Raw genomic sequence first — 20136 nt, forward strand, 5'->3', positions numbered from 1 at the left:
CCTCTTATCAGTTTCCATATTGGTCTCACTCCGCTCTTAAGCATTCCTTGTTCAGAGGCAAAATCTAGGTCCCTCCCTAGTTTCTCCCAAGAGGCCACCGTGAGGCTTCCAGAGACAGCGAACCATGGGGCAACGGTGTCACATTCATTCAAAAATCTCTCTAAAGTACTCTTTTTTATTTTTAACTTTTTTGAGTGCAGTAGCTCATTGAGAGCCAAAAAAATTGGGTGCGAAAAAGAAGCGCCCATGTTTCAAACATTTAAAGCTGGTAAACAAGCTTTTACTTTCACGTTTGGCTACTCTACTGACTAGCCCCGGGTTCTCACTCTCTCTTTATCTACCGAGAAGAGCAAAAATCCCCCCGCTCTTGTGGCGGATTCCCCTTTTACTTGGGAACTTACTCCCCACTCTTGTGGCGGATTCCCCTTTTACCTGGGAACTTACTCCCCGCTCTTGTGGCGGATTCCCCTTTTACCTGGGAACTTACTCCCCGCTCTTGTGGCGGATTCCCCTTTTACCTGGGGACTTACCCCCGCTTTTGTCGCGGATTCCCCTTTTACCTGGGGACTTACCGGTGCACCACCCTGACCGCAGAGAGTTCTGAGTCCTCGTTGGGGTTATGGCTGAGTCCCCGTACGGGCCACCACGTGTCGCTACCGCCTCGACCAGCAAGGAAGACGCGACACCGGACTCTTCTCTCTGCAGTTTATTCAGGACCTTTTTGTAATCTTCTGACCCCCACCCCGGGGAGAATTCCCCACAGCCTTAAATACCCGCTGGGTAGCCAACCCTGATACGCCACGTGGGAACCGCCAATAGGTTCAGGTGCACAGAAGCAAGCCAGATTCTTTGCCTTAGCCATATCAGGAGTTGTTTACCACGAGAGCACTCGCCATCGGGAAGGCGGAGGGCGGAAGCCGGCGCCATCTTCCAGGTGCGGCCTCTCGCAGCTCTCTACATCATACGATAATTAGAGCAAAGAACAGATTGTACTAAGTTTTGGGATGTTAATATATGTACTTACTTTGGTTTTGGAAAATTGTGAGGATTTCAACTTTTTCTTGTGGAAAGGGAAGCCCTGTCCTTAAATTAACCACTGATATAATTCCAGCCTAACAAGAACAATAATGCTAGGCTGGCATTATATCAGTGGTTAATTTTAGGATAGGGGTTCCCTTCCCACAAGGACATGCACCTGATGCATCAATGGCATCCGAGTTGCACACCAACTTGTCTAGTTTCCTGGATCCTGCAGTCCTTCCAATTTTAGTCTCTAGATAGAGCAGGATGGTGGAAATGATCCAATGCAACCAGGTATAGATTGGGAAGGAACTCCCCTAAAATTTGTCCTGCTTTTTGTTCTCAAGCCTCCTAAGTAGTTAAGAGTACAGATTGGAGTCCCTGGTGCCAAGCAGTAACAGTATTTTTAAAGCAATTAGACACATAGATGACAGGCTTGTGATTACCTCAGGAAAAGGATAAAAATGCAGTGAAGCATTGAGGACAGACAGAATTTTAACTAGCTACTCAGAGGGTGAATTAGCTTAGCTAGCTACTCGGGAGGCCAAGATCTGAAGACCACTGTTCAAAGCCAGTCCAATCATGAAAAAATATGTGATTATCTCCAAAAAACCAGAAGTGCAGCAGTGGCTCAAGTGGTAGACCACTATCCTGGGGCACAGATGCTTAGAGCAGGAATGAGGAATGCATGCATGAGCACATGAACATGCACGTGTGTGTACACACACAAATGAGTATTTCAATGCAGAGTTCTTTATTTTTTTTACCTTGCTGTACTTTATTTCCCTGTATTAGTTCACAAATTAAGAAAATTAGCAAAGCAACTATTTACATACAACTCATCATGTTTCTCTAAAGTATACTCTCTTCATGGCAGCCTGCTTTTATTTGACCAAAAAGTAAATTATTCAGGAGATCAATTCATTTCCCTCAACTCTGTAATGTTGGATGATTGTTTAAGTTCTTCCTAGCAATGTAATTTTGTGAATTCCTGCATCAAGTAGCATATTTCTTTCATGAACAGGGAAGCCTCTGGGGAAAAAAAAAAACTGTAGGTTTTACTCCTCCTGGCAAGCATCTGGAAATTTATTATCTTCATATAACCCATGATCTGTCTGTGTATGCCAAAGACGGTTGTGAATATAAAAAGACCCTTCTAAGCACATAGGATACCTTTAATAAGTATGAAGGTTTTTTTATTATTCTGAAAATACCATACAGAGGAGTTACAATTACATGGGCAAGATAATGAGTACATTTCTTACCAAGCATTGATGCCTCCTCCTTTGTTTCCCCTTTCTATCCCTTTCCATCTCACCCCTTCTGCCCCTCCCCGTTATTCCCCGCCTTGTGAAAGTTTTAAAGTTCGTTTTACGACATAACATCTTGTAAATGTCATTGTTACAATGGGTCCAACACTATCCCTTTTTAAACGATTTGTTTTTTTCCCTTCCCCTCCACAAATTATACCAACATAAAATACAGTGAAAACAGGAGTTATATCGTGGGGGAGGGACTTACAAATCAACAAAAATTCATCTTCAAAATATATTACAAACAATCACATGAAAGAAGAAAATATTTGAATACTTATGTTGGGGTACATTTCACATAACATCAACGATTCTTACCTTTTCTGCTTGTCTCAGACATATACTATTTACTACCAATAAGGGAAACTATGGTGCCTATGTGCATTTGGGCCTAGCTTACTTCACTTAATATAATTTTTTCCAAGACTTTCATTTTCCTGACAATGGGGAAATGTCATTCTTTCTGATGGAGGCAAGGAGTTCCATTGTGTATATATACCACAATTTCTTGATCCATTCATCTACTGAGGGGCATTTGGGTTGGTTCTAAGCTTAGCTATGGTAAATAATGTTGCCATAAACATAGTTGTGCTGGGAGCTTTAGTGTGGTCTTCTTTGTGATCATTTGGGTAAATGCCCAAAAGTAGGATTGCTCGGTCATAGGGGAGCTCTATGTAGAGTCTTTTGAGGAACCTCCATACGACTTGCCAAAGTGGTTAACCAAGTTTACACTACCACCAATAATGCAGTAGGGTTGCCCTATCCACATCTCCTCCTGAATCTGTTGTTATTAGAGTTCTTGATTTTAGCCATCCTAACTGGGCTGAGGTGGTATCTCAGTGTTGTTTTGATTTTCATTTTTCTGTGGCTAGGGAGGTTGAGCATTTCTTCATGTGTCTATTGGCCATCCTTCTTTCTTCTTCAGAGAAGTTTCTCTTTAGCCCACTTATTTATTGGGCAGTTGTTTCTTTTAGGATTTGTTGTTGGGGGATTTAATTTTATGGAGTTCCAAGTATATTTTAGATATGAGACCCTTGTCCGTTGTATGGATAGTGAAGATCTTCTCCCCATCCTTAGGCTTTCTATTGATCTTGCTAGCTATGTCTTTGCCATGCAGAAGCTCTGCAACTTCATGCAATCCCATTTGTCCAACCTTTCTATGATTTGTTGTGTTTCTGGGTCTCTATTAAGAAAATTTCAGCCTTTGCCAAGGAGATCTAGGGTTTCTCCTATTCCATCCTGTAAAGTTTTCAGAGTGTCTGCTTTGACTCCGAGGAATTTGATCCATTTGGAGTTGATTCTGCTGCAGGGTGATATATAAGGATCTAGCTTTACTTTTCTACAGGTAGTTAACCAATTTTGAGAGCACCATTTACTGAAGAGGCTGTCTTCCTTCCATTCTATTTTTTTTAGCTGCCTTATCAAGATTAGGTGGCTGTAGTTCTTTAGGTTCATTTCTGGGTTTTCAATTCTATTCCATTGGTCCTGAGATGTGTTGTTGTGTCAGTACCAAGCTGTTTTGATTACTACGGCTTTCTAGAAGAGTTTGAAATTTGTTATTGATTTTCTTCCAGCATGTTCTTTCTGTTAAGGATCGTTTTTGCTATACGTGGTCTTTTATTGTTCCATATATATTTTTGGATTGCCTTTTCTATTTCCTTGAAGAATGAGGTTGCAATATTGATAGGTATCACATTGAATTTATAGATAGCATTGGGAGGTATTGCCATTTTTACGGTGTTGATCTTTCCAATCTAAGAACATGGGGGTTTTTGCTACTTTCTAGGTCTGTTTTGATTTCCTTTTTTAGGTATTTAAAGTTTTCATCATAAAGGTCCTTCACTCATTTGGTTAAGTTCATTTCTAGGTATTTCATTTTTTGTGGGGCTATTAGGAATGGAGTTGCTTTCCTAATTTCAGCCACAATTTTCTCATTGTTGGCATACAGAAAAGCCATTGATTTTTGAGGATTAATTTCATACACTGCTACTTTGCCAAAGTTTTGAGTCACCTTGAGTAACTTGGGAGTGGATTCTTTAAATACAAGATCATGTCATCTGCAAAGAGGGGGAGTTTTACTTCTTCTTTCCCTATTGGGGTCCCCTTTATGTTCTCATCTTGTCTTATTGGTGTAGATAGGCATTCTAATACTAGATTGAAGAGCAGAAAAAAGAGTGGGCATCCTTGTCTCATTCCAGAGTTTAGAGTAAATAGCTTTAGTTTTTCACCATTGAGTATAATGCTTTCTGTAGTTTTGTCATACACAGCCTTTATTGTATTGAGGAATGTTCAATGGTTTCCTAATTTTTCCAGGACCTTCCACATAAAGGGGTGTTGGATCTTGTCAAAAGCTTTTTCTGCATCTATTGAGATAACCATGTGGTTCTTATCCTTGCTCTTTTTGATATGATGAATTATGTTAATTGATTTGAGTATATTGAAGCAGCTTTGTACGGCTGAAATGAATTCTGTTTGCTTGTGGTGGTGTATGATGTTTTGGATGAATTGTTGAAATCGATTAGCCAAAATTTTGTTGAGAGGCTTTGCATCAATGTTCATGAAAGAAATGGGTCAATAGTGCTCTTTCTTTGATGAGGGTTTTGGTATGAGGGTAATGATATCTTCATAGAAAGCGTTCGCTTTATTGGGGTTTTACATCCGTTAATATTGATAGATAGGACTGAGAGGTATTTGGATGTTCCTGCCATTTTATCCTCCTTCTTGGGAGCTACGCCTACTGCATTCTTCCTATGGTTCTTGGATTCTGTTTGGGTGTGGTTTCTTGGCCTTTATTGTGGTCTTCTTGGTTTTCTATGTGTAGGACATCTTTAAGTATCTTTTGTAGAGCTGATTTGATGAACATATATTGTTTGTTTTTTTTGCTATGGAAGATTTTTATTTTACCTTCAGTTATGAAGGAGAGTTTAGCTGGGTACACTATTCTTGGTTGATAGTTGTTTGTCTTTAGGGCATGGCATACCTCATTCCAGGCTCTTCTTGCTTTAATTGTCTCTGTTGAGAAATCTGAGGTGATTCTAATTGGTTTTCCTTTATAGGTGACTGATCTTTTCTCCTTGGCAGCTTTAAGGATCTTTTCCTTGATCTGAATTGATCCTGTGTGGATTATAATGTGATGATGGGATGTCCTGTTCTTGTGTGGTCTATTTGGAGTTCTAAAAGCTTCTTGTATCTGAATATGCCTATCTTTTTGTGTGTTGGGAAGTTTTCTGCTGGGATCTTGTTAAACAAATTTTCTAGACGATTAACTTCTGTGTCTATGTGCTCCTGTACACCCATTTCCCTCAGATAAGACCTTCTGATGGTGTCTTCCAAGTGTTGAATAGATTTATCATATTTCTTGAATTTGTCTTGGATAGTTGTATGTTCTTTCTCTATAATACCTAGGCTGTCTTCAATGCCGGAGATTCAATCTTCTGCATGGTCTAACCTACTGTCAAGACTTTCTACTACATTTTTTCATTTTTTTGCTTCTGATTGGTCGGTTTTTATGGTTTCAAAATCTTTGTTGGAGCTTTGTTTTAGATCTTGTATGAAATTCTTTACTTCCATTATTTGTGTTCAGTGTTTATTCTCAAATCACTTGGTTGATTGGTTATGGTTTCCTTGGACTCCCATTGCTTCTGTTGGGCTCCATTCAGCATTCTCTTTGTGGTCGCCCTGAGTCCTTTCAGGTGCCTGTTTATGGATTCCATGAATGCCTCTATTGATCTTTGTCTATGCTCATCCCGCTCTTGCAATTCTTGTATTACTCTTTGATTACATTTCTCACGTTCAGGCAACTTGTGTAGTTCTCTTTGTCTGATCTCAGCCTGCTCATGCAATTCCTTTATTTCTCTTTGAGTGTTCTCAACCTGCTTACACAATTCCAGTATCAACCTTTTAGTATCTTCCTCAAGCCCATGAGCTTCGTGTTTTAATCTTTGGTTTGCCTCCTCTCTCTCTCTCATGCTCACACTGAGTCCTTTGCAGGGTTTCAATCATTTCATTCACCATGTTTACCAGTAATGTTTGTAGAGCTTTTTGGTAACTCTCCTCTGGATTATTCATTATCTGTTCTATCACCTGATTATCTTGAGTGGGAATTGAGATACCCGGACTTGCCATTTTTCCTTGTGTATTTCTTGCTTGTTCTGCCCATTTGGGATGAAAGTAATGCTATTTTTGTGCTAGAACACAATTTTAAGGCAAGCATCAACCAAAGTCCTGTAATTGCATAGTCAAAAGTCTGCAGATACAATCTATTTCAAGAGATACAGTCTATTCAACATTAAACAACTATGTATTAATGGGGTAAGAATAGCAAAGAAGAATTTGACAAACCAGAAATAATTATGTTTAGGGAGAAAGGTGTGGAAAAATAGGGTTAGAGGGATGTGGAAAGGTAAAAGGAGAGTGATATTAACCAAGTCCTACTCTAAAGAGGGAAATGGATTGGAAAGAATGAAAGGAGAGAGAGAAACAAATTAAAAGAAGAGACAAGAAAAAAACGGAAAGACAAATATTTAAATTTAAAAAGTGAAACTCATAAAAGTAATGAAAATTTAAAGAAGTGACATTGAGAGATGAACGGGGATAGGATGAGAGGAGGGGAGGGATAGAAAGGAGACCTGAAAAACTAAAAAATAATAATTTGTGGAGGGGAAGAGGAAAAACAAGTCGATTAAATCAGGTACAGGTGGACCCGTTGCAACAATGAGAAATACAAGTTGTCATGTCGAAAACGAACTTTACAACTTTGGTGGGGGGGGGGAAGGATTAAATGGGGAGCAGTGGGAGGCTGGGAAGGGATGGAAAGGGAAAACAAAGGAGGAGGCTACAATGCTTGATAAGAAATGTTCTCATTATCTTGCCCATGTAATTTTAACCTCTCTGTACGTTATTTTCACAATAAAAAATAAATTTAAAAATACTTCAAATATTGTATAGATATAAATCGATAATACTGCTATTAAGGAATTTAATCCTAAGCAGTTTTGAATTGAGGAATATATTTATGAATTAAGTATGTACACAATGCGGGATAAGGTCTTATAATCAATGACAGGTATATATGAGGATAAGCAGAACAACAAATAATTCATGCAAAAAGAACAAAAGATGAAAAAGTAAAACGAATGAGAAAGAAAGAACTAAAAAGACCTAATGGTCAGTAGAGATTTTTTTAAAAAGCACACATACACACATATACACCTAAAATAAGAGTTATAAGAGGAAGAAAAAAAGATTAATAAAAACAATTTTTTATAATTAAAAAGTAAATATTTTAAAAATATAAAAAAAGACTTCTTTTATTTTGTTTTTGGAGTGTTGATGGGAAAATCCTGTATCTCCCTTGTGTCAGTAACCAGTCTCTTGGTGGAGTCTCTGGTTTGCTTGTGGTGTTTAGTTTTCTGTGGCTTGATTGGTTTTTTTAAGTCAGTTTCTTTGGGCAGGCAGAAATAATTCTGTTGGTTTACCCAGAAGTTTGTGATACTCCTCCCAGGCTAGTTCAGTGGGAGGGAGATCTGTTTTGAATATCACAAAAGAGGAAGATGGCTGTTTCTGGAGTTGCTGTGAAAAGGCTGAGTTCTGGGAAAAGTTGAGGCCCTTCAGAAAACAGTAGCTTTTCCCTGAGGGGCTAGCTTCTGAGACATTCACAGAGCCCAGCCTGGAGCCATTCTCAGGGTTTATGTTTACTGAGTTTCAATTGATTGTCAGGGCTGCTGTAGAGAGGGGCAGCCTCTGGCTCTTTTTACCCAGTGAAGAAAGCCACTCCTTCGGGCGTGTAGCTTTCTCTGCCTGGTTGTGGACTTCAGAATGGCAGGTCAGGGTAGGTACTTGTGACTCGCTAAATGACTCTTTTGTTTTTATCAAAGGACTGAGTTGGAGCTAGTTACTTAGCCAGGCCTTTGTCTGTATCAAAGATGGAGATCTCCGCTGTTGGGGGGAGGAGTGGCCTTCCCTCCTCTGCTTCCTTTGAGAAGCAGTGAGAATGTTAGTTTTGTACTCATGCGGGAGTGTTGGTTCCTGGGTAGCCTATGTTCTGCTATCTGCAGGATGAAGATATCTGCTATTTGTCAGTTCTTGTTGGTGTTGAGTAAAATCTGCTCACCAGCTGCATCTGGCACCTTTGTCCCAAACTCTCTGGGTTGTAGGTATGGTGGCTATGGGTGCCAACACAGCCGCCACAGCCGCCGCAGCCATGGCTGCCAGAAAATGCTCACATCTGTCTCCTTACCTGGATTTTCCCTCTCTGGCCAAACTCTCTGTACTGTGATGCACACTTGGTGTGCCTAGGACTGTTCACTGGAACATTAGAACTGCTTTCTCTGCAAGAGCTTGTTTAGCCACCAGGTTCTCCTCTGCCATCTTCTTGAAATTCCTGAAGGTGTTTAAATGTTACTGGAATTGTTTTGGAATAAATATTTTTTACCTTGACTATCTTGAGAAAGAAGATTTGGTTTCTCAGCACTATAGGTAAGAACTTGAGTGAAAGAAACAAAAGGAAAAATGAGGAACAACTCAACACATACATTCAAAAGAAACAAAACAACCCAAGCAAAACCAAATTAACTCAGTACTCAAGAACCAGCAGGAAATTCAAAGGTTTATAAAAATAGCTATAATAGGGGCTGGGAAGATGGTTCAGTGGTAGAGTGCTTGCCTTGCATGCATGAGGTCCTGGGTTTGATTCCTCAGCACCACATAAGCAAAAAGAAAAAAGCCAGAAGTGGCACTATGGCTCAAGTGGTAGAGTGGTAGCCTTGAGCTGAAGAGCTGAGGGACAGCGCCCAGGCCCAGAGTTCAGGCCCCAAGACCGGACTCAAAAAAAATAGCTATGATAAGCTTATGAAAATCCTGACTACATTGGAGCCTACTGTGGTGAGTATAGTGGTTAAAGCTCAGACTGGACCGAAAGATCTGTACACAATGCCAGGAACCAGTTATTCTAAATTCCAGGAAGAATAACACCAAGTAGACTGAGCCCACGATCATACACAAGTAGGAAGCAAGATTAAATCTGAAAGTTAATCAGGATAATTTAGGGCTGGGGGCATGCCAAAGTCGTAAGAACATCCATTTAGAAGACACAAGACACTCAATTGAAATTCTAATATGGGTATTAAAGAAAAAAAACTATGACTTTAAATAATTGGAATAATTGCAAGATTTGAATATTGAGTGGAGAAAAATCCATGAGAGAGATAGAGTTTACCCATGTTGCAATGCTTTCTACTTATGTGATAATATTATGTGGTACTCCAGATAAGACAGAGTTACCTTGCAATGAGCATGGATGTGCATTTGGGTGAAAGAAATACTCTACTTACACAGGTGTAAATTAAATGCTTTTTGGGGGTAGATTTTAGTTCTTGAACTAAGAGCCTGGGTGATATCTCTGAGTCTTTTCTCTCAAGGCTATTACTCTACTACTTTGAGCCACAGTTCCAATTCTGATTTTCTGTTGGTTGTTTGGAGATAAGAGGCTCATGGACTTTCCTGCCCAGGATGGCTTCAAACCAAGATCGTCAGATCTCAGCCTCCTGAGTAACCAGGATCCCAGGCCTGAGCCATCCATGTTTTTTAATAATTTAGTAAATTGTACAGTTACAGAAGTTAAACTTTATCATTATAACTTTTATGATATATGTGTGTATATTTATATCAATGTATACATATAGAAATATTTTAATGTATTTTTGTATCTACAGTAGATTTATGAAATCATCCTTCATTACAAAATAACATGGAAACAAGTTTAATGAGGAGCAAAGCATAGGGAATAGTCACGTTTCTTGTTGAATGAAATATGAATTGTGAGAATCAGTTTGAGAAAACCATTTAACAAAATGGATAATGGCTATTAATTCCAATCCCTTTATTTGCCCATATTTTGCATCCTCACACATGAGTGTCAAAGTCAAACCACACATTTTTGCCTTTGTAGTTAAATCATGCTATAATTTAGGGGATAGGAGAAGTAATCAAATAAAGATTAAAATAATAGTAAGTGATGCTATGAGAGCTGAAAATTATTTTAAATATGATAGTAGCTAATTAAATTCCATATCTCCTATTTTTACTCTATTGTCATATCCCTCATGACCACATTAGGAAAGTACATAGAAGATTCTCACTAAATTATGTGTAAAATTATGAAAAGTGTATTAAAAGCATATGGGCACTTCGGGGCTAGGAAAGTGGCTCAGTGGTAGAGCTCTTGCCTTGCATGCAAGAGGCCCTGTGTTTGATTCCCCAGCACCACATAAGCAAAAAGAAGAAAGCTGGAAGTGGCGCTGTGGCTCCAATGGTAGATTGCTAGCCTTGAGCAGAAAAGCTGAGGGCCAGCGCCCAGGCCCAGAGTTCAGGCCCCTCGACTGGACAGAAAACAACAACAACAACAACAAAGAATATGGACACAATGTGGTTTTAGCTGATTCAGACCTGTAGGGGGTAGTGTGTTTTTGAGAACTTGAAAATCCTTTGGTGGAGATGAAGGAAGGGATGTGCTTATTCTGGAAAATTGGTTAGAGGGTTGCTCCCAGAAAAACAGTGGTGAATTCTTCCCAAAGGTTATAGTAAAATAATCTCACAGTCATGTTCTCTACTGCACTATTCACCATAGAGAACTTATGGAATCAGCCCAGACGCCCTTTAGCGGAGGGATGGTTGGAGAAAGTGTTGCACATATACATAATTGGATTGCACCCATCCATTATAAAGACCGTTACAGCATTTGCAAACAAATGGATAGATCTAAAATTATGTTAAGTAAACGACGTCAGAGCCAGACACACAAAGGACGCTTATTTGGAAGCCAGAATTTTATGCAACTTAAACAACAGTATTAATCAAAGCATGCTATTTGCAGAGGAGTATTTAAAAGGTGTAATTTCTTATAAAATTGAACTTTTAATCCAACAAAATGAATACCAGGAAATTATCACTTGGAAAATATGAGGGGAAGTCAAAGGGAAGGATTAAAGAGACTTACGGAGGTAGAGAGTGAAGCCATAATATTCAATGCAGATAGTATGAAACTAGGAAAAAATGAAAGTGGGGTGAGGTTTGGAAGGATGTGAGAAATTTATGTAAAGATCCATCATACTTAAAAACTAATTCATTGAATGGAAAACCCTTCGTACAACTATTTACTAAAAATATAATGAAAAACAATGGAGACATCTGATCTTAACCCATGAATCAATATGATAATTTCCTTCTCAGAAATTTTCTTTGCAGGTATTGTTCTCATAATAACAGAAAAGTGAACAACACAATGAATATCAATACATCACTTTGCCTATCCTAAATAGACACAATATAAAATCACAGTACAAATATTTGAATATATCACATGATACAATAACAAGTAGAAAATATCAAACTATGATTGTTTTTCCAAGTACTTTAGCTTTGGTATCTAATTTAATCCTTACAATAATCCCATAAAGTAGAAATACTTCTATTTTTAATTCTAAGATGATGATATGTAAGTCTTCAGAGTTGTAATTACTAGTACAACATTGTACACACGGTAAGTGTTAGGCTGCGGTCCATTCCCACCATATCAAATAACCTCATTCTATTTTATAACTAAATACCAGCACTCAGTCTACTAATTCTAGGAAAATTTCCCAAAATTATTGTGCACACTCTAATAATATTTCACTTTATCTTTGTTAGAAAATAGGTAACTAAGCCGGACACTGGTGGATCACGCCTGTAATACTAGCTACTCAGGAGGCTGAGATCTGCGGATTGTGGTACAGAGCCAGCTCGGGCAGGACAGACGGTGAGACTCTTATCTCTAATAAACCACTAGTAAACTGGAAGTGGCACTGTGGTCCAAGTGGTAGAGACCAGGGACAACACCCAAGCCCAGAGGTCAAGCCCCATGACCAACAACAACAAAAAAAGAAAATAAGTAACTGTAATATGAAAACTCCAAGTTCATAATCAAGTTATACCTCCCTGGTGAAAGGAACTGCTAAACTATAACATTCTTGATTTCTGGCTCAAAATACTAGAAATCATATTTTATCCCTTCACTCAACACTGCACTGCCTGGGGACCACATCTCTGGTTAACTCAGTCTTACTGAAAGAATGACCTGCCCAATTCCTGATGGAAACAGACTGCAGGTCTTTTGGAGCAATCGTTTCCACATTGTAGCTCACCTAAATTGTTTACCATTAGAAGTATTTTGATTGCTTTTTATACCTAACATTTTGAGAGAAATATACTACTTTATAATGTTATTAAAGAAAAACTGATATAAAAATCACTTTTCACCCCAGATAAATATTTTACCTTTCATATACACAAAAATGCAGTCTGACATATTAATGTTAGGAATGAGGTTAAAAATCATAGGCACCAAGACCTAAGTATGAATTAAAGAATCTCCAACTTGTGAATACAATTGGTTTTAAAAGACATCAATACTACTGCATTTTTAAATTCCCTATGATAATGATAATGATTCCCTATGATAATGATAATGAAAATGATAAACTATTAACACTTAAAAATAACTCATTTTCTTGGGAGTAGGACACAAAACACAAGGTTAATTCTAGTCATTTAAAAAGACCTTTATTTATACTAAACATTCACTCATAACTATAAAGATTCTAAAACTAACTGAAGTACAGAGACACATAGGAACTAATTTAACTGCATCATGTACATTCAATGAACTGTTAATAGAAAACAAAGTTATACTAATAATTAGCTTACCCAATTCACTTACATTCTTTTATTCTATTACATTTATTTTCATAAAAACTGGGTTTTCATAAAATGATGCATAAAAAAGCGTATATGCTCACTTACATTTTCAGATCTTAACAATATTTATTTCAGAAAATTTAGCTCTATAGTTAATGAACTGAAATAATATTAAAATATTCAAAGAACTTTCAGAAATTGCAAGACTTCCTCTGGGATGTTATGTATATTGGAAACGATATTCAAAAAGCCTTATTTGTTAAAGTTGTCATAGTTACTCCCACAAAAGAGCCATTGGTAAAGATCCCTGTGCATGTACAAAACACCTTCAAATGCATACACAATCGGGACATGACACATCCTTTTTGTTTGTTCGTTTTTGGAAGGAATATCTAACAAGAATATCGACAATACTTATTTTGTCTATAAGATGGGATATTGAAACGTAATATGGGTTTGATTAAATCTTAGTGCGAATAGATATGGTCTTGCAAAGAAAGTGATTCTCTACAGAAATCCGGAAAGAGTTTATCCAACTTGTGTTTCACAGGAATAACCAGAGAGTAATACCTGCTTGGTCAAGTCGGTCCAAATCACTCCATGAGTGTATCTTAAAAGTATAACCAATTTAAGAGTTCAAATATGAATTTTGTACTGACAATCATCTTACAGCAATAACTTACTACCTAATTATGTCCGTAGCTTCTTACCTCACATACTATAAGAGCTGAAAGCGGTCTCTTTCTCTAACTTAATGCTGTAAATGCTTTGATTATGATGACTTTTTTAGTAGACAAATAATATGTACAGAAGGGTGGTTCCACTGAAATGACATGACAGAACACTGATAAATAACATTGCAACACAATTAGCTCTTTTCAGCCTCACCATGTCCACATTGGCAAGCAACATTGCAACAGCACACACACACATATACATGTATACACATGTTCGCACATGTACATACACATATACATGCATGCTAAATTCAGGGTTTATTGTACAAAAAAGTTCAAATAAAATATTAGTGATTTGTACAAATGATAATATGCCTTATTACAAAATAATACATGAACCATCACCACCCATGTTACATTTTACCTGCCTCTCCAAATGTGACCACTTAATTTATTTTTAATAAATTGATTACCTTATTAATTCATTTGGTGCTAATACTAGGGCTTGAACTCAGGGCCTGGCTTTGTCCCAGAATTTATTTTTTGTTTCAGTTTTCTCAAGGCTAGCATTTTACTGCTTGTACCACAGCTCCATTTCTAGCTTTTTCTGGTTACATTCAAATCAGAATCTAATGGACTTTTTTTTTTTCTTGGTCTGCTTTCAAACCACAATCCTCAGATTTCATCTTTCTGATTAACTACTACTAAAGACATAAGCCATCAGTGTGGCTTCTACTTTTTCCTCTATAATTATCTAATGCACATACTTAAATAGTAATTTAAAACTGAGAGAATAGAAGCAAGATGTACAGTGATGATACTGTTCTGTCAGAAATTCAAGTTAGTAATGTAAATTATTCTTAAGACCATACACAAAAAATACCATATTATAGTGTAAGAGAACTCACTATTGAACATATGAGCCTTAAGAGCTTTCTAATAGATCCATTATTTATTGTTACCCAACATTAGAAAAATGTATGAGGCATTGGTAAAATAGAAGTCCTTTGTATGACTACATACATTCCTTGTTTTTTTTTAAAGACACGTGCTTTCATCTAAAAAGTAGGCCTGTCTATTGTCTTCATGTGATTTCAATAATTGAAAGTGCTTAGTGAGAAGGTCAAAATGTATTAGTAGTCCTTAACTATCAATTCTCATTTTTCTTCTTGGAGAATATAATGATCAAATCAATAATTCAGAATCAGAAATCAATAGTTCAGAATCATGTTTCCAATGCAAGTGGAACACCAGTAAGAAATCCTCAATAACAATTTTCACAAAGTTTTGTCACAGATACAATCTCCCTGCCTTCTCTAGCTACTTTACTACCTTTCTATTTCTTCATTATATAGGAAAAGTGTGATTCACCTGATTTCAGTCAGATCTGTTGCTAGAATTATCAAGGAATTAGTTTATTGTCTGTAATTTGGTCAAAGTTATGTCTCTTTATGTAGGCTACTATAAATGTATTTACTAATTTCAAGTAAATACATGAATTCTATTCCCATCTTTTTTAAAAAATAAAATTTTGTTTGCTCTATAAATTGATCAGAGGCATGGATTTTGTCGCTAGCTAGGTCATTGCACATCATCTGTCTCTCTCTCTCCCTTTCTTGGTTCTCATAGATAATATGATTGCTCCATAATTATCCTGATTTATTTTGCTTTCATATTTTTTGGTTGCATCATTTCAGTTTTTGCTCTGCCATTTCCCAAATCATTTATATAGAAGGCGTTATTTCCTAATTTCTCATTCCTAGAATAAGCTGCACATGAAGAGATCACTGGTCCTCATTTTCAGTGTGTACATTTGAGTACGGAGGAACATCTTTCCGCTGCTCTCCATCAATTCCCTACTTTCCAGTTAGAATAATTTCGAATAGTAAAATTGGAAAAAGAGAAAATAAATCATGGTGAATAAACAGTTGCAGAAAAATCCTTGGATATTTCTGTCCAGATCAACCAATGTGAACTATTAGGAAAATACATGGACACCTCATTCCCACTGGCACTCAAAGTTTCTGGTTAGGCAATTTTTAGGAATATGAAGAACAAGATGAAAAAATAACGAATGACATCAATTGCAAGAAAAAATGGAGAAGGATCCAAGCAAATTTCTTCAATGGGCTGCCAAAAATATTCGGCTTACTACAGTGCGGAGACTTCTTTCCCAAAAGGCCACTCATGTGAATAGTAGGGATGACGATGAGTATACCCCTCTTCATCGAGAAGCGTACAGTGGACAATTAGACATTGTCAGTGAGTTGGTATCTCAAGCGGCACATGCAATAACTGTAGATGACTGGACACCGCTGCACAGTGCATATACGTGGAATAATACCAGAGTGACTTCTTTATTACTTCATCATGATCCAAATACCAATGCCCAACTAAAGGCCTCTTGTCCCCCTTACATCTTGCTGCTGAGAATTGAGCTAGCAAAGATACGCTGGATCTCCTTCTGTTGAACCATTATATAAAACCAGGCCTGGAAAACAACATAGAAAAACTTGCACTTGATATTGCCAAAAGGATAAGTAGGTATCACTACTTCTATGAAGTTGTGGAAGGCTGTACAAATTGTTCACCTGTGTCCTAATGGTCGGGTTCAGTTTCTTAATTTTCAAAAATGCAAGTCGATCTTTTGTGTCCCTACAAAATATTTACACAATCCAAATAAGAGCAATATATTTTATTTTGGTCTGTCATGGGGCTTGAACTCTGGGCCTGGGAGCTATCTCTGTGCTCTTCAGCTCAAGATGAGAGCTCTACTACTTGAGCCTCAGCTCCACTTCCAGTTTTCTAGTGGTTTATTGGAGATAAGAGTACCACAGACTTTCCTTCCCAGGCTGCCTTGGAACCATGATCTCAGATCTCAGCCTCTTGTGTAGCTAGCATTATAGGCATAAGCCACATGTGCCCGGCAACACCAATATTTTACTGTAAAAATTCATGGATTCTGCAGAATTCTTCCAAGTGAATTGCCTGCATTGGATGTCAAAATGTATTCAATAGTTTTTGTATACATGTATAATGATTTCTTCAGAGTTTGTGAATTTTTTAATCAGAAACAATTTTAACTTACCTGTTGAAATGAGTAGTACAGAAACTAAAATATTTCTGGTGCTTGTCTGAAAAAGTATATTTGACAATATCCTATATTCTATGTTTGCATAATGTTCATAATTTATTTTATTTTCTCCTAAATATACTTTGAATTCTACATTATTTTATAATATTTAGGTTCATTAATGTGTCCTTTATGATTACATTCCATATAGAAACAGTTTGATTCCTTTTTTTCTAGGTCTTAATATTATTTTCTTTAGGATAAAATGACAATGTTGTCTAATTTGAAAAGTTTTGTAAAGTTTATGCTATGTAAACGCCTTCCTGAGGTGAATATTTAATACACTGATGTCAAACTAAATTTAATTATATGAATTACGTGTATTGTTACAGTTGTAATTTTGTAATCAACTTTTTAATAACTGTTTTTCATTTCTTGCATCTGAAGAATGAAACATATGGAATACTTCTCAAATTTTCATATTATCCTTGTGCAAGTGCCATGTTAATCTCTGCATTGTAATTTGAGTATTCGTGCTGCTGAAGCATGTAGTATCCTCTAAATTTAAGTAGTTAATGATGCAATCTTTATACAAGCCTATATCTATGGGTGCCTACTTGTAACAAGGAAACCGTATTGTTCCGAACAATGCTATCGATCTTATTTCCATAAAATTCTGTGAATAGTAGAAAAATTATATTGATCGATCAATTGCTCACATTTGCAATTTTTTTTGTCAATGACTATCTTAAGTCTTTTTATTTGGAATTTGATCGTACTCTCAATTATTTATAGATAGGTCCAAAGGTGATGGCTTTTTCAAGTAATAATTTATCCAACTGTGTTAGCTATGTGGACATAATGGATTCAAAGTAAGCATTGCTTAAGAGCTACTTCTAAACTTCTTCAGCTGATATTTTCCCAAATGAGGTGTTACTGGCACAAATGTCTACCTGAGCCTTCACCCTTCTTCCATGTGGGAACAGATCAACCAGAATATCTTACCCTGACAGCATAGATTGTCTTACTAGAACAAAACTAATCTTGGTTACAAGGGATCATAGAGAGATGAACAGTTCAAACAGAACTGTTCAGACTAGAAGGTATTTTATCAAAATATAATTGTTTATTATACCTTCCATTTCAAAAGTAGCTAAAGCCAAGAAGGTGAAAAAATTGTTCATATGCATGATTACTTAATGTCCTGGCCTGTCTACTATCCAACCAGGCAGGAACTTACACTACTGCCTTTTTATCACCAAATATTTTCATAGTTGCAGGAGAAGTTCATATGTTTCTCCTCGTTATTAGGCATTAAATTGATAATGTTTTAATCACAGTGTTTCCTCTTGCCTCCATGCTGTAAATATAAAAATGGTAAAGCTTTAGGTCTAACTCTATCAAACACTAAGGTAGAGATAATGGAATAATACTTTAAAACAGAGTTGCGTTTGATACAGTAACTACAACAGAACAATGCAAACCTGTGCCTTTTAATTATATTATATATAGTTACATATTTTATATTTATATGTGCTGATTTTATATTTCACACAGTAAAACTTACTAGAATTAGTTGATAATTTGACAAATAAATTTATATTTATTTATTCCAATAAATAGAATTGGAATATAAATAATTAGGTTTAAAATATATATTAGAATATAAAAAGTATCAATGCAATGTCTATAGTATAAACTTGTGATACATCCTAACTGTTCTTGGTCTTCTAAATCCACATGGTAAAAAAACAATGTTTTCCTCTAATCTATAATGTATTTTACTCTGCTGCTCTGTCTATTGTTTTAACTCTCTTGTCCCAAACTGTTTTTCTCCATATTTCAGAAGCATTCCTATTGATTATACCCAAATTTTGCTGAGATATCTAAAAAAAACATTATTCTTCTGCAGTCCCCATGGGTCCTAGGATCCCAGGTCCCAGTTACCTGCATCATCAGATAACAGGGGCAAGACTTCTCACCAAGGCCCATGCAACATTTCAGCACATAGTAATTGAAGACCAATCTCAATTTCTCATTTCCTATATTTCAGGGCCCCAATTACTTGAGATGCAGGAATTAGCAGTAAGCAATTGTGGAATGCAAGGCAACTTAAAATGAAGAATGAAATAACAAAATTTGAGAGAAAGTACTGTAATTAAAACATTCAACTTATAGATGACCAGCCCATATGAGTGAACAATTTCACAAAGTGTCATAAGATTATTTTTAATACCCCTCCCCTATGATTAATGAAAGATTTTATTCCAACATAAGTGGGCCAAAAAATGGTTCCTTGAAGGATAGATCCATAATTGGTCTACTAAAGCCCAGAAAACTTGACTTAGAGGTCAAATGTAATTCAGAAAAATATTTGAAGCACTAAGGAGTGCTTCAAAACACTGGGAGTTCAGTACAACATGGTTCTGTTGTATAAAAATGTCACTCTCAAACCAATGATAATCTACATTTAATCTTCTGAAAGTGTATTCCTTTTCAAATAAACTTTTTAAAATCACATTCGTCAAAATGACATTTTACAAGTTGATGATACTTAGAGACATTACAAGTTTTTTAAGTGTAGGGAGCAAGTTACAATAGAGTTGAATTATTTACACAGCACTAATGCCAAACACGTTCAACCATTCATTAAAGTGTAGAAATAGTACCACCCACAATTTGTGTTTTTCAGTAAGGGCCTTCCAGAAATGTGTTAAATAGGTTAGCCTCCTAAATTTCAAACCCAAACCTGAGCTAATAAATTTCATCATTTAATAAGGTACACTTTAAAAAGTCACAAATAGTTGCCTTATCATATGTTATTTTATTTTTTCCCTCTGTCTAACATAGTAAGAAATATGACTTTAAGTCTTGAATATGGGTATTCATCAGAGATATGACAAACATAATATCTGTCTTCTATTTTTATCATATTCCTCTTTTGGAATAAATTTTAATTTTCTTCTTTTTCAAAACTTATAGGCAGTAGAAAATATTATTCCATGTAAAATAAAATAATCACACCATTGTACAAAGCCATTTATAAAAATTCGTAGTTAGGTATACATTCTAAGCCATTTTTTTAACTTTCTTTTTGACTAAAGATTAATCTTCCAAATGGATGAGAATAAAATCTTGTTTAGGTGCTTCACCTCTCCAGTCTCCAGCAAACTTTTGCTGCAGATAAATCAATTATGGAAATATAAGCTGACATCAGTTCAAGAATATGCAGGATTTAATGTCCATGGAATGCATATAAACCATTCAAAGTATTAATAGACAGTTTAACACTGACTATCAGGAAGTTGAAACCATAGTG

At 36.4% G+C, this 20136-nt stretch overlaps 1 pseudogene; it reads right to left on the bottom strand.

Annotated features, from left to right (window-relative positions):
- Positions 1 to 17268: 17268 nt before the first annotated feature.
- Positions 17269 to 17365, bottom strand: LOC138833488 (U6 spliceosomal RNA; annotated as a pseudogene).
- Between the last annotated feature and the right edge of the window lie 2771 nt (positions 17366 to 20136).

This window comes from Dipodomys merriami, unplaced genomic scaffold, assembly GCF_024711535.1.
Source record: "Dipodomys merriami isolate MVZ:Mamm:240054 unplaced genomic scaffold, mDipMer1.0.p SCAF_209, whole genome shotgun sequence".
NCBI classification, from domain to species: Eukaryota; Metazoa; Chordata; class Mammalia; order Rodentia; family Heteromyidae; genus Dipodomys; species Dipodomys merriami.